This window comes from Pithys albifrons, chromosome 4 (genome assembly GCF_047495875.1).
Source record: "Pithys albifrons albifrons isolate INPA30051 chromosome 4, PitAlb_v1, whole genome shotgun sequence".
In the NCBI taxonomy this organism is placed as follows: Eukaryota; Metazoa; Chordata; class Aves; order Passeriformes; family Thamnophilidae; genus Pithys; species Pithys albifrons.
This window is the reverse complement of record NC_092461.1, coordinates 55,284,175-55,298,581: the sequence shown is the minus strand read 5'-3', so window position 1 is coordinate 55,298,581 and position 14,407 is coordinate 55,284,175.

Genomic DNA, 14,407 nt, shown 5'->3' with positions numbered 1-14,407 from the left:
AGCAGTCACTGAGGTTTGCTGAGAGTAGCATGTTGCCACATATTTCCACGGGAACAAGTTCAAGACAGCTACAGTACAGGTTATATTGTTGTTCTTCATACTAGCATACAAGTTTTGACAGTCAAGGTCTGTGGTTATACTCTGCCCAGATTCTGCTTGAAGACACAGTCTCCTTTCAATGTCTTCTGCAGTTGCCCACTACACCAACCAGAACAAGGCACACCCTTCAAAGACATAAACTCCTTATGAGGCTGTTTTTCCACCTTTCTGGCAGTCACATAGATATACTAAAATGCTGTTAGATTCCTTGGCTGATAATCTTTGGCAGGATACAGCTGAGGGTGCTTGTCATAACAAACTTAAAAGTCCAGCCAAATGTTCCTGTGATCCAGCAAATGTTTTCTTTGCTCTTTTCTTTCTTTAGGCACTAGAGATGATCAGAATAATGGACCATTTGAGAGGGTGTGGTTATACATGAAATAACACTGGGGAAAACCAAGTAGATTATGAATGACTTTTACATTAAAAAGAAAACAGCCATATATTTCAGGAATTAACCAATTTTAAGGAAGTGTGAATTTTCTGGTTCCACAGAAAATTCTAGATAACATTGAATGGATTCAAGTTCAATCTTTACGCTATGATAGGCAGGTAATTGGGTTGAGTGTTCTTGATAAAAAAGAAATTTAGAATTTGATAAACTAATGTTTGAATAGGAATTTCTGAACTTAAAATATATCCTTGAAAAATAAATATAGCTAAACAAGGTCAATTTTATGTGGACAAATATACTTCCAAACAAATTATTAAGGCAAAATAAAAAAAGCCGTTCAAAAACTGAAATATTTGTTTCAGTCATCTGCTTATCAAAACTAAACTTCATTGTTTTTTAAGAATGAAAAAGGCATTCTACATGAAAAATAGCACAAATGGGGCACTTCTAGGTGTATTTTCTCCAGTAAATATAAAAATTCCTTTTCTTTCAATGATGACATACTTCTACAAACAATAGAGTTGCACTGCATTGCATATCCAAGTGCACGGGTGCTTTATCAGAATACTGAACAAAATTCAGAAAGCTTATTTTGCAAGATTCTGATAAGTGTGTGTGTGTTGTACTGAAGTCTGTCATTTCCCACTGGTCACACTCCTATTCAGGATCTCTTATGAATGGAAGACTTTTTCTTCTTGATAACAGAAAGGACCTTATTTCTCCTGGGATTTGTTAGAAACTAGGACAGGAAAAGCAAAGAGACTTGATTTGTTTGCAGTCTCAGTTTAAATAGTATGGGTTTGATCTGGTGATAGTAGGTGGATACAAAGAGGCCAGCTGATTTTGCAAGTAATATCCATGTGACTTTTAAAACTGAAAAGTAATAAATTGAGTGTTTAGCTTGGGAAATGCATTATTTTTGCTGTTGATCCCTTTATGTATCTAAATTTGTATTGTAAAATTCTTATTTTCTTCCTAAAACCAGAAAAAAAAAGGGGGAGGGGGAGGGAAACAACGTTCTGTGGGCAGCAGATAACAAGATGTGTATTTTTGTATATCAATTTAAATTTTAACCATCAAAATATTATGTAGACATTAGAAATAAAGCTGAAGATATTCTCCTACTGAAATCACTGGAAATAGTAGTAGGTTCAATCATACTAAAGTATCCTGTATAATGACAATTCTTTCTTCCAGTGCTGTACATTTGACTTGAAGTTGAAAGGGGTCTTGTACATTTACAGATGAAAGTAATTTAATGTATCACAAAAGATTAAAAAAAACATCGGGGGGATCAGTAAAAGGAATTTACTGCAATGTAATGTGCCTGATTAATGCTTATCAAGAGTTTATAGGAAGTGACCTAAAAACATTCAGAGGCAAAGTTATCAGTATATCAGCTAAAAAGATTTGCTAATGTGTAACTTCATATGAAAATTCTATTGCTTTTTGCATTTCATTGTGTATGTTGCCCTGCGTTTTAACATATTGTTCAGTAATTGGTCTTGCTGTGTAAAAAGCAATGCAAAGATGAGTTCTGGGTTAGAAACCAAAATATGTTACTGATTTCTATCTTCTATGCCTTTAAATAGCATTTTAAGCTTTGTGTAATATATTGTTGTGCGTGAAGCATGTTAAATAAAAATCCAATAAAACAGCATCAGGAAAACCTACATTCAGCTCATCTTTTTGAGATATGCAATTGAAGAAAAGACAATGTCAAGAGATCTTGGATAACAAGCTGGAATGTCTGTTACAAAGGATAAAAAGCTTTCATACTCTATATGTTTATATATTCACATTACCTAAAAGAACTGGAATTATAAAAAGATCATTTTAAAAGACAGTAATCAATCCCAAGAATGAATTTCAGTCTCCAAGACAGGATTTTTTTTTACTACTTCAGGCAAAGTTGAGATTGCAATGGATGCAGTTTCCAAAAGATAGAGAAATTCAGATGTTAAAGTCATAGTTACCTTTTAGCCCCTCCACTTACACACTCCTATGAAGCTGATAAAGTTATGTGTCTTCTGATCTCATTGAGATCACTGATATTGATTTCAGAGGAGAATACATCCCCATGTCACTCTTTATATGAGCCTTGATCAGTGAAAATATCAGGTCAATATTTCTCAGTTTTCTAATCTAGAGACAGGTACAAAATATATTTTTTCTTCTTTTGCACACCTTTTCTACTGAACATAGGTACAGAGTGAGAGTCAGACTCTAACGTTATGAAGTGTTTTGTAGGTAATCCTCCTGCAAGAAGATCCTATCTCTTCAGTTCTTACTTGCAACAGCTCTCATTTCCTAAACCTGATAGAGTTCAAGAAGCACTTGGACAATACCATCAGGTGCATCATGTGACTCTTGGGGTTGGTCCTGTGCAGAGATAAGAGTTGGACTTGATGATCCTTGTGTGTGCCTTCCAACTCAGCACATTCTGTGATTCTATGAAGACTGCTGAAAAATGCAAGCAACTACTTTTCCTAATAACATAGTGCTTTCTCTGTGGCTTTTCAGGGCTGCAGCACAATTAGTTTTGAAATTAGTAGAGTGGCTTTTCATAACTCTGTATGACATCCTTCCATCACTGGGCATCAGCAGATGCTTTCTGAAGAAGTAAACCTGACATATACCAGCGGAAAAAATGTCCTTGTTGCCAGTTGCGTGTTCCACAGAACTCCATCTTAGGCCCTGTGCTCTTCAACATCTTAATAAACAATTTAGACTCAGGAGTGGAAGGGATACTGAACAAGTTTGCAGATGACACAAAACCGTGAGGAACTCTTGACTCCCTTGAAGGCAGGGAGGCCCTGTAGAGAGACCTCAACAAATTAGAGGATTGGGCAATCACCAACCGTATGAAGTTCAACAAGGAAAAGTGCCGGATTTTGCACCTGGGATGGGGCAGCCCTGGATATGCATAGACTGGGGAATAAGATGCTGGAAAGCAGTGCCACGGACAGGGACCTGGGGATCCTGGTCAATGGCACAGTGAATATGAGTCAGCAGTGCCCTGGCAGCCAGGAGGGCCAACTGTGTCCTGGGGGGCATCAGGCACAGCATTGCCAGCCGGTCGAGGGAGAGGGTTGTCATGCTCTGCTCTGCACTGGAGCAGCCTCAACTTGAATATTTTGTGCAGATTTGGGTACTGCAAAATAAGAAAGATATTAAGCTCTTAGAGAGCATCCAAATGAGGGCAATGAAGATGGTGAAAGACCTCAAGGGGAAGAAGGAGGAGACCTCATTGCAGTTTCCAGCTTCCTCATGAGGGGAAGAAGTGGGGCAGGTACTGATTTCTTCTCTATGGTTACCAGTGACAGGACCTGAGGGAATGGCCTGAAGTTGTTTCAGAGGAGGTTTAGGCCGGATATTTGGAAAAGATTCTTCACCCAGAGGGTGGCTGGGCACTGGAAGAGGCTTCCCAGGGCAGTGGTTGCAGCACCAAGTCTGACGGAGTTCAAAAAACATTTGGATGATACCCTTGGGTACATGGTGTGACTTGGGGATGGTTCTGTGCAGGGCTAGGAGTTGGACTTGATGATCCTTGTGGGTCCCTTCCAACTAGGCTAATTCTGTGATTCTGTTTTTAAGGGTGATTAGACGTAACCAAAGTTTAGATTATTTTAATAAGTCTTTCATTACATGTAGCATCTAAAGCAGTAAGATGAATTCCTTTTGCTCATAATATATTCTCACTGCTTGTCCATCCCACAGCACATTCAGTGATGACACACAGTACTGGTGAATTTTGAAAGTCAGTATTAAAGCTACAGAGAAAGAACATAGGATAAGACTATCAAGGAACTTGCAGATAACATGAAAATCAGCATGAAAAGACATACTTTTAAATTATCACTGTAGCAGTAAATGTATCTTTGAAACCAAATGCAAAAATATCTTTCATTATATGAACTATTCAGAAAAATATATAAGGTTATAAAGCTCTGACAGATTTTTATTATTTTCCCCCCTTTTCTTGACTATACTACATTGCTGTTATTGCTGCTACTTTTTATTTTCTCCCATATAATATGCTGCAATATAAGTGATATTTACTTTGCAGAAATTTTGTTGGACTAGGTTATTATCTTTTCTCTTTGTATAGCTAAGTTGATTATATTCTAAGTGCTGTAAACTACTGATGCAGTATTTTTTGTGCTGGGATGTTTTCTATCATAATTTCAGATTAGAGAAAAACAGGTAGCATCACCTTCACAGGATAATCTTTGCTTTTCAAGTTATAGTCTTTCTTTGGTTATGATATTTTTGTGGTACACCCTAACTGATAATCTGAATCTCTTGGCCTTGTACAATTCAAACTGTTTTGTCTTGTTGACTTCTAAAGACTACAAACAGTTTTTTATACTTCTGCTGTTTCATTAAAGTTAGCATTGAGCTGGATATGGTAGAATGGTTTTGTCTTTTAACAGCTAAATATCTACTCAGTGGAAAAGGTTTTTTCAATGAAATCAGGATTTGTTTTGAAGTGTTATATTAATTATATTATATTAATAATATTAATTGAAGTGTCAGAACCTAATGTTGTGAAGGGTTTTGTAGATAATCCTGCAAGAAGATCCTATCTTTTCAGTTCTTACTTGCAACAGCTCTCATTTCCTAAACCTGATAGAGTTCAAGAAGCACTTGGACGATACCATCAGGTGCATCGTGTGACTCGCCATTTGAAAAACACAGATGGTGCTTTTTTATGGACTTCTTTTTCTACTTTCATATGTATATGGATTCCTCAAAAATAATTTAGTATTTTTCAGTGAATTTCTGGTGGTTATTTAATAAATATGTCAGTTGCTATTATTTTTTTAGCTTCTTTTAATTTTCAAATTACTAAAGAACTTAGTAATTTTGTGATGCATGCTTTCAGACCCTTCTCTTTTCTGCATTTTTGTAGAAATGAAAGTATACTTATATTTTCTGATTTCAGTTTTCTTCTTTGTGATGTGCAAATTATTGAGGATAGTTAAGTGTAGTTTATTCTGCTGATTTGAGAAAAACTGTTGAAATTTGCAGCATGTACTAGATTTTGCTGAGAGTTTTTCGACATGCTGTTAAATGATTTTCATTTGTAAAAGATAGCCTTACTTATGAAATTCTTAAAGCTTAATATGGTTGTCTTTGTTACTTGAAATAAACCTTACTTGCACAATTTAGTAAAGCCTTTAATTTATGTTTTAGTAACATGTTATTTTAGCCAGTGAGGTAGAATTTTGATTCTTTAAGTGCTGCTGTTCATTGTGTAAGTGATGGGAAATGGAAAGTGAAGTTCTTACCTTTATTGATGAAAACAAATAATCTTGTCAAAAGTTGCAGTTAATGGAAAGGTAGACTCAGGCACCACTAGGAACAGAATTAAAAAGATACACTAAATACTAACACTAAATGGAAGACTGTGAGGTTAAATAGAGCTCAGCATTTACTCTACTTCTACAAGTACAGAATTTGTCAGGAAATTGCCAGTAGCATGCACTCTCAAGCACTTCTTAATGATGGGGTTAGAGCAGCATTTCAGCCCCAGAACAGAAGGTCTTGCAGAAGTAGGACAAGGAAGGGAATTACAGAGGAAAGCTGGTACTTGCAAAAGAAAGGGTGAAAACCCTTTGGCCTGATCCGCCTTGAGAAAATATGTTCTTGAAGTCTTTCACTATGAGAAATGAAGTGGTTCCTGATGTTTGTCCTTGGTGACAGTCTGCCCACACTAGAGTCTCTAGGTTATTATAAAGAAAGATAGAGAAGACACTGCCTGTAGCTCACCATTGATAGTGTATAGCCTGCTTGGCCTCTGCTCTATTGTATATTTTCTGTGACCAGTTCAAACTGGACAGTACATTCCTGATGTCAGAGGAAGGCAGTGATTATCCAATAATCCAGATAAAGCTTTGCTGAAAAGTGTAACTACTGGTAACCTACACTCGTGCAGTACTCATACAACATCCTCTACACAACCATCTGTAAATCTCCTTGCCAGAGGCAACTTACTCTCTGTCACTGAGGAGATGACCTCTGTCAGTACTATTGAAAGCCAGAAGCCAACTGATCCATTCAACAGACTTACACATCCTATATTTCACTTCCTCTGTGGTAATCTCTATTCTAAGCTACTGCTTCCTGCATTACAGAGCAAATCAGTCTATTTCGGAGTTTGGGGGTTTATTGCTTCATGACTTTAGAAGTTACAAATTGAAAGATCCAGCCATTTAGACATGCACAGGAGTAAATTAATTTTCCATGTCATTTCATTTTTCTCCATGTAACAGGGAAAGTGAGCTCTCATGAAATCTTATGTTCCTGCTTGTGTTTGCAGGATCAGGTCCTGAGTAGCCTGACAGTTTTCTACAGTTGCTTTACTGTTCACTGTCTCCTTAATGCACTTAGGGCTGTAAGTCTGATTTAGCATCAAGTCTTGTACAGAAAAAGATCTTGGACAAGATTCCATTTTCAAACATACTCCTTTAAAATGATAAAAACTGTACAATAACAGGAATTTTCTCAGCTTTTCCACTTTACCTATCTTTAACTCTACAGTTATCTCTGTATGTGCATATGTCAGAAATGATATTAAGACTTTTATGGGAAGTATTTCAAAGAGTTAAAAAATAAGTGGTGTTTATGTAATTTTGAAACAGATCTAGGGGGTAGACATACCCACTGCACAAGAGAGAATCAAACCTCCTTTCAGCTTTGGAGGGGCAGATGAAGTTGACTCTGCAAACATTCCAGTACTTTCTCCTGGCACCTGAGGGGAATAGTTGGGGTGTGTCAGAGAGTTCCTGTCAGCAAGTTGACAGTATAGGACCAGACTTTTCTGCCGTAATAGGCTAACAATAAAAATCTGCTAGTTCCAAGCTTAGGAGGAGTCTTTTGGGTTGCACCTTAGACATAATCTTGTTATGCCATCATTACAGTTAACTGTATCAGTCTGAAAATTATTTTAAAATAAATGTTATCTTTGTGCAAAAATAAAGCAAACCAAAATATTGTTTAAAGGAAAACATTTCAATGAGACCCAGTAAATTTCAGCATTTGGACTTCAGAATGGTTAAAATAGGCATTAAGAAACACTAGACCTGGAAACTATTAGACTGTGTTTGTTTTTAATATTTTTTTTTGTTTTGTTCTTGGGTTTGGATCAGATGACTCAAATGCTTGTTCAAACAGCTAAGAAAATATTCAGAAATATTACACAGGCAAGTGGTTCGAAAGATTCCATGTATTTAAAAATGAAAGGACATATGTTGAGCTCCATGCAATTACAACAGTTACACCAGTTAAGGATTTTCCTGAAACAGTTCAGGAGGAAATGAAATTTGAACAAGGTTATGATGAGAGTATTAATTTTTCTGCGTGGCTCATTGCATACTAACACATTAACTAAGAATACAAAGTAATATAATACTCTAAAAATGATGATAGCAATCAATATTTTTACATTTGTCTGGGAAGAAAAAATGCAAAGTGAAGCAGAAAGAGAGTGAGAGCTATTATGTCAATTCATTCACCTACTAATGTGGAGATTGCTTGCAGCTATGTTTTTATGACAGCCCAAAAATTTACAATAGATTCTCAGAGCGGTCACAAGCTAGTCACAACAAAAGTACTCTAATTGTTTTGATACATCATAAACATTATCAGAAAAGGCTTGCTTAAAAAAACCCCACACATTAAATTACTAAAAAGTATATTCCTTTCATTCACTGCATGTGTCTATGGGGTATTTCCCTTATATTCTCTTTAAGTTAATCTGTAAATTGAATCCAAGGAGGTCAATTCTAGCTCACAGCTTTCAGAAATCACTGTATCAAAGGTACTGACCAGAAAGATCAAGACAAAATTTTTCAGAGATCCATCTGCAGCCTGTGGAGAACTCCATGCAGAAACAAGTGGATGTCCCAATTAGATTGTGACCCCATTGGAAACTCATGCTGGAGGAGGCTCTTGGCAGGACCTGTGGCCCTTTGGACAGGGGACCTCATGCTGAAGCTGGTTTAGTGGCAGGACTTGTGACTCTGTTGGAGACCCATGGTGGCTGGAGCAGTTTATGAAGGTCTGAACTCTGTGGAAAGACTTACATTGGAGAAGTTCATGGAAGGGTGTCTATCATGGAAGGAACTCCACACTGCAGTTGTCTCTCTCATGAGGAGTGAGGAGAGGCAGAGGTGATGTGTGATGAACTGACCATAATCCCCATTCCCTGTGCACCTGTGCTTCTGAGGGGTAGGTGGTAGAGAAAATCAGGAGTGAAGTTAAATGCCAGAAAATGGGAGAGGCGGGTGAGGAGGAAGTGTTTTAAGATTTGATTTTATTTCCCTTTACCCTACTCTAATTTGATTGGTAATAAATTAATTTTGTCTTTTTTTGCCTGTGACAGGAACTGGAGAGTGTTAGCACACTCCAAAACAAGAGTAGATAGCCCATGGGAAGAATAAGCTCTGATTAGGTCCCTGGGCATTGGCTTAGAAATAGCTGATCTGGGTGTTCAAGAATACTTTTTGTTGTGTGAATGGCCCTTTTAGTAAATAGAAGACTTGAACTAAAGCCATAAGGCAAATAAAGCATGGAGAATGAAGAAAGTCACTGCAATATAAGAAAGATATTAGGCTATTACAGAGCACTGAGGGCACTTGGTCTGTTCAACCTGGAGAACAGGAGGCTGAGGGGCGATCTCATTGCAGTTACAACTTCCTTGTGAGGGGAAAAAGAGGGACAGACACCAATCTCTTCACTGTGATGACTTGTGATAGTACCTAAGGGAATGTCCTCAAGTTGTGTCAAGGAAGGTTTAGGTTGGATATTAGAAAAAGAGTTCACCCATATATTGATTATGCACTGGAACAGTGCTCAGGACACTGGTCGCAGTACCAATCCTGCCAGAGTTCAAGAAGCAATTGGACAATGTTCTCAGGCACATGGTGTGACACTTGGGAGTTGTCCTTTGTGGAGCTAAGGGTTGGACTCCATGATCCTTGTGGGTCCCTTCCAACTCACCATATCCTGTGATACTGTGTGAAAGTTCTGGGTAAAAATTTGGAAAAAATATTCATGTGAAAAAAAGAAATTTCTTATCCTGACCAAACCTATCTAAAATAAGATGAAAAGAAATTTGAAGTCTCAAGTAGTAATTGTCTACACCATTTTAAGACAATAACTATCATGTGAATTTATAAAGTCAAATATTTTTAGGTGGTATCTAAGTATATGATTTTTTTTTTCTAAACAGTTGCTGGATTTGTCTTGTAACCAAAGCAGACATGATGACAGTTCTGTTGTAGGCATGGGATCCAACAAACATTTCAACCATCTGTTTAACATTAAAAACCTGGGTAACTCCAAAACTATAACAACTGTTTACCTATCTCCCAGGAACTGGAGTAATGAAAAAATGTACTTAAGTCCTTGAAACTTCCCTCCCTTCCCTCCCATCACTGGGATGTTTTTATTTTTAATATTTCCATAAGCATCATTTTATGGATTGGAAGGAAGAGTATTTCATAAAAACAAACAAACAAAAAAAACCAAAACAACAAAAAACAAGCAAAGTTGCTTACAATTATTTACATGATGAATTAAATATTATGTCACCAGTCACTAATTCTTTTTAATTTATATTGCTATTAAATTTAAATACTGTTGCTACTTAATCAAGTATTATTTGAACCAAATTTAGCTTCTTTGTCACTGTTAGAATTATAAACTAATTCTGCTATAACAACTTCTTTTTTCTGTAGGCTTTCGTTTTCCTTGACTAGAAGTAGCCTTGACATCCATGTGATCAGTGTTCTCATCTCCTTGCATAAGGAAGTGGCTTCCCTGTTGGGTTCAGTTATTGGCACTGATACTTCATGAAGTCAGTGTGAATACTGACTGTCATGAAGATAGGATTTGTACCTGTGGTAATAACACTGGCAGCATGTCTTTGCAAATCAGTTAATCATTTTTTTTGTCATTTGGTAGAGATGATAATGGCAGTTTATTGAGGTGTCACAAAATTTACTTTACTTACTTTAAAATTATGACTAGACTACCTCCAGTTATAAAAAATGGCACTAAGCTCAAGAACCAATACAGTTTGCCACTGTTATCTTTTGCTGCTCGGAGAGTGGCTTAGGGTCCTCTGTGAAATAAAGTTACAGAAAGATAGTCAGTATGAATATAGACTTCATTGCTCCTGTCCCTTTTATTTCAGCACTGTTTACTGGCCTAGTACATGCAACATTCCCACAAAAATCTGTGCTACTCTATGAAGTCAAAAATATTCCAGAGAGAAGTGGACAGCTTGAATCAGTACTGTTGTCTCTATATCACGAAACTCTAGTGTTAGTTTTACAATGCAACTTCTTTTTCAGAGTTAAGAGGTTCTATCAAATTATAGATATTACCTCACCCTGTAAATCCTGAAGAAAAGTCTCTGTAGGATTAATTTAGGGCTTTAGAGGATAGGGGAAGACTGGCAAGAAAGGACGTACCCGTTGGTTTCAAAATGAGGAATTGAAGACCTCAGTTCTATAAAATGCTTTTAAGCAGACTTCCCAGCCTCCCATCAAAAGTGTATGGGTTTTCCCAGTTAGCAGTGTCATAGTTACAAGCAATGCAAGCAGTGGTTTTGGCAGCCAGGTTGCGTCTCCAAGTACTGACAATGGATGTGTGACACTTCAAGAGATCTGTTCAGTCTATTACCTTGAGCAGAGATTCAGCATTTCCTCTCTCCAGATCAGTGTGGCATGTAGTTGATATGAAGGCAACTTAGAACAATGAGGCTTCACAATTAGATACTTCCATTAAGAACTAAGATTAGATGAAAGCGCTGAGTGCCATGATCTAGTAAATGGACTAGAGTTGGACCAAGGGTTGGACTCGATGATCTCGGAGGTCTTTTCCAACCCAATCAATTCTATGATTCTGTGATTCTAAGTTGTCATAGAAAAGTTAGCTGTGCAAGGAAATACCTATCTTTTGCAGTGTCTAAATAAAGTGCTAGAAACAAAAATAGAAGTTTTAGTACCTACAATTGGATATTCAGTGCTTTCGCTGTATTTAGGATAGGACAGCTTCTGGAACCATTCTCAGAGACAGAGAGGCATTTGCTGACTGCACTGAGGTGACTCATAAAATACAGTACCAGTGTTGTAGATTAGTAAATACAAGAGGTGGCCCATGAACATCTGTGTGCTGTAAAGAAGCCAGTACTTCAACAAACAGAGTATTTTCCATTCTTTTATTCCCCTGGCCAGGCTCAAAAGTACTGAGGAGGCGAATGAAGAAGAAATGTCACTCAGATGACACATGTAGCTGGACTGATGAGTGCTCAGGGGACAAATATCAAGAACTCCTTGACAAAAAAAGACAGTCACTGCAGTTCATCTGCATAATGTAGGATTTCCCTCCTCATGGAGTCTCACTTTCTGTATAGCTGCAGCACTACAGTGTTTGTGTTGAATGCAGACTATCAAAATACTAAGAATCTGTATTCTGCCATTTAGCTTAAATGTACCCTGATGTTTCATATTATTATGTGTTGTTCCGTAATTACCAATGATACAAAATCACATTGGGAAAAGAAGAACACAAGTTTGTTTTCTTCTCAGGACTTTGGAACGCTTACAGCAATCTATCCGATAACATTTTGATGACAACCTACATGCTAAAATTGGCCTGTGTGGCTGTATTTAAGCAATGTATTTTAGTTCTTTCCTGATATGAAACTTAAAGAACTAATTTTTTCAAATTGTTTTACAAAATGTATTGAAAGTAGAAAGTAATGAGGGCATTTAGAAAGTCAGTAAATATATTATCCAACGTATTGAATCACCAGAAGTTGAGAGATATGGAGTTGTGATTTAATTTCAACAGGCACCTAAGACCCATGTTATGGGTTCGGGAGGATTCCCATACACAAAATAAAAGATGCTAAAACATAACTGAGGTAGCAAAGCAAATTTATTAGTAAACAAAGCACATGTATCCTGTCACTTGTGATAGAAAATCAGACATACTGGCCCTTGAAATCTTAACAAGCCCCTAAGCAGGAGAAGGAAATGGAGCATAGTACTTGGCGGGAGGAGTAGGTAGGCAGTGCACCTTCAGGGCATCCCCTGGATCAAAATTATGTACATTTGGTCCTCCTCACCCCCTCAACTCAGGTCCACACCTTTTATCGCTTTTCTCTGGAGTGGAACTTTACCATCTGCAGCATCAGCTTGTGTGTGGCCAGCGCACCAGCTGAGGCTGCAACAGTTTAAGATACTGACTCTGGGCTAACAACAGCTCTATATTGTTCCTTTATTAAAAGCTATGTTATCAGCAGTTTGATGTTACACTAATGTTCCATTTTCCACAGTGAAACTATGAAGTTTTTTCTCATACCACACTGACAAACACAACCACAAACCAAATATGACAGGGCCCTAAGCATGATTCTGATCCCTAACACACCCCACACAGCCACTCACTCAGTCCTGCTGCATGAGCAAGCAAAGAAAATTTAGTGCTTTCACTACTTATGGCCAGGCAGGTGTTCAGCCATCTCCAGGAAAGCAGTGCTTGATCATGTCTAATGGTTACTTGGAAGGGCAAACATCATCACTCTGAACTTCCGTTGCCCCACCCTTCTTTCTTCTTCCTCCAGTGTTATATGATGAGCATGGTATCATAAAGTATGGAATATCCCTTTGGTTAGTTGGGGTCAGCTGTCCCAGCTGTGTCCCCTCCCAACTTCTTGTGCATTCCCAGCCTACTCACTGATGGGGTGGGATGAGAACCAGAAAAGGCCTTCATGCTGTGTAAACACTGTACAGCTAAAACAACCCTGAATTATCAACACTGTTTCCAACAATTCTAAAACAGAGCCCCATACCAGCATTATAAAGCCTATTCCTATGAAAACCAGTACACAAGGTCATTGCCTTTATTTAATAAAAGTCAGTTTTCTGCTGCCTCAGTTTTCCCACCTATAAAAAGATAACATTTACTCCATAACTTATGATGTTGCCATGAGTGACCCGAAAACAGGACTCCAAGCCAAATTAATGTGGGATAAGATAAAAAGGTACATTCAGTAATGTCCAGGCTTAAGGCTTTTAGGAATACATGATGACATCTTTGTGCTGCTGCCCTTTTTTCCTAGAACACTGATTTCCATGGGTTTTATAATATTGCCCACCCAAAGCCCAGTTTACACATCTCTCAGTCCAGCCCCAGTCGCACCCCTGTGCCATCCTCCAGGATTTTGGGGCTGGGGTCACTGGGACCCTCTGTTCTTCATTCTCTTCTTCTTCGGGCTTTGAAGTTTTTCCAATGTTCTTAGACTCAAGGTTGTTGGTTTATGTTTGGTCTTGTTTTGCAGGTCTTTCTGATAGTTGTCAGCTCTTGTACCTTGAAGAGAGCCTAAATAGCTAAAAGAATTTGAGCTACTAATCTGTGGTAGGGATTAGGATGTATAAACAATGAACATAAGCTGTTACAAATATGAAAACTACATTTGCTACAGTTACAAATACTTCTAAAATCTATAAAAATGAAAAATCAGAAAACCCCTTTGGCATCATGATAAACTATTAAATATAGTTTAAAAATAATTAGATCAAGGAGAAGTTATAGAAGTGTAATTAGTAAAATAAAGTTTTTTATTGTGCGCCTGTTCATGTGAAGTTGTTAAACAAGGTCATGAGGTTTAATACAGGCAAATTCTCCCATCTGATTTATCCAAAAGAAATGAGCACAATCAAAGCAGCATCTAAACACTAAATGTTACCCAAAAGCCCCCACATTTTTCAAGCTGATGAAAGAGAAATTTATAACAAATTAATTATTTCAGTTATGAATAGCATATTTCATTTTTTGTTTAACTTTTCTTTGTAGCTTTTTATATTAATTTTCATATTTGGTCATTATATTTAT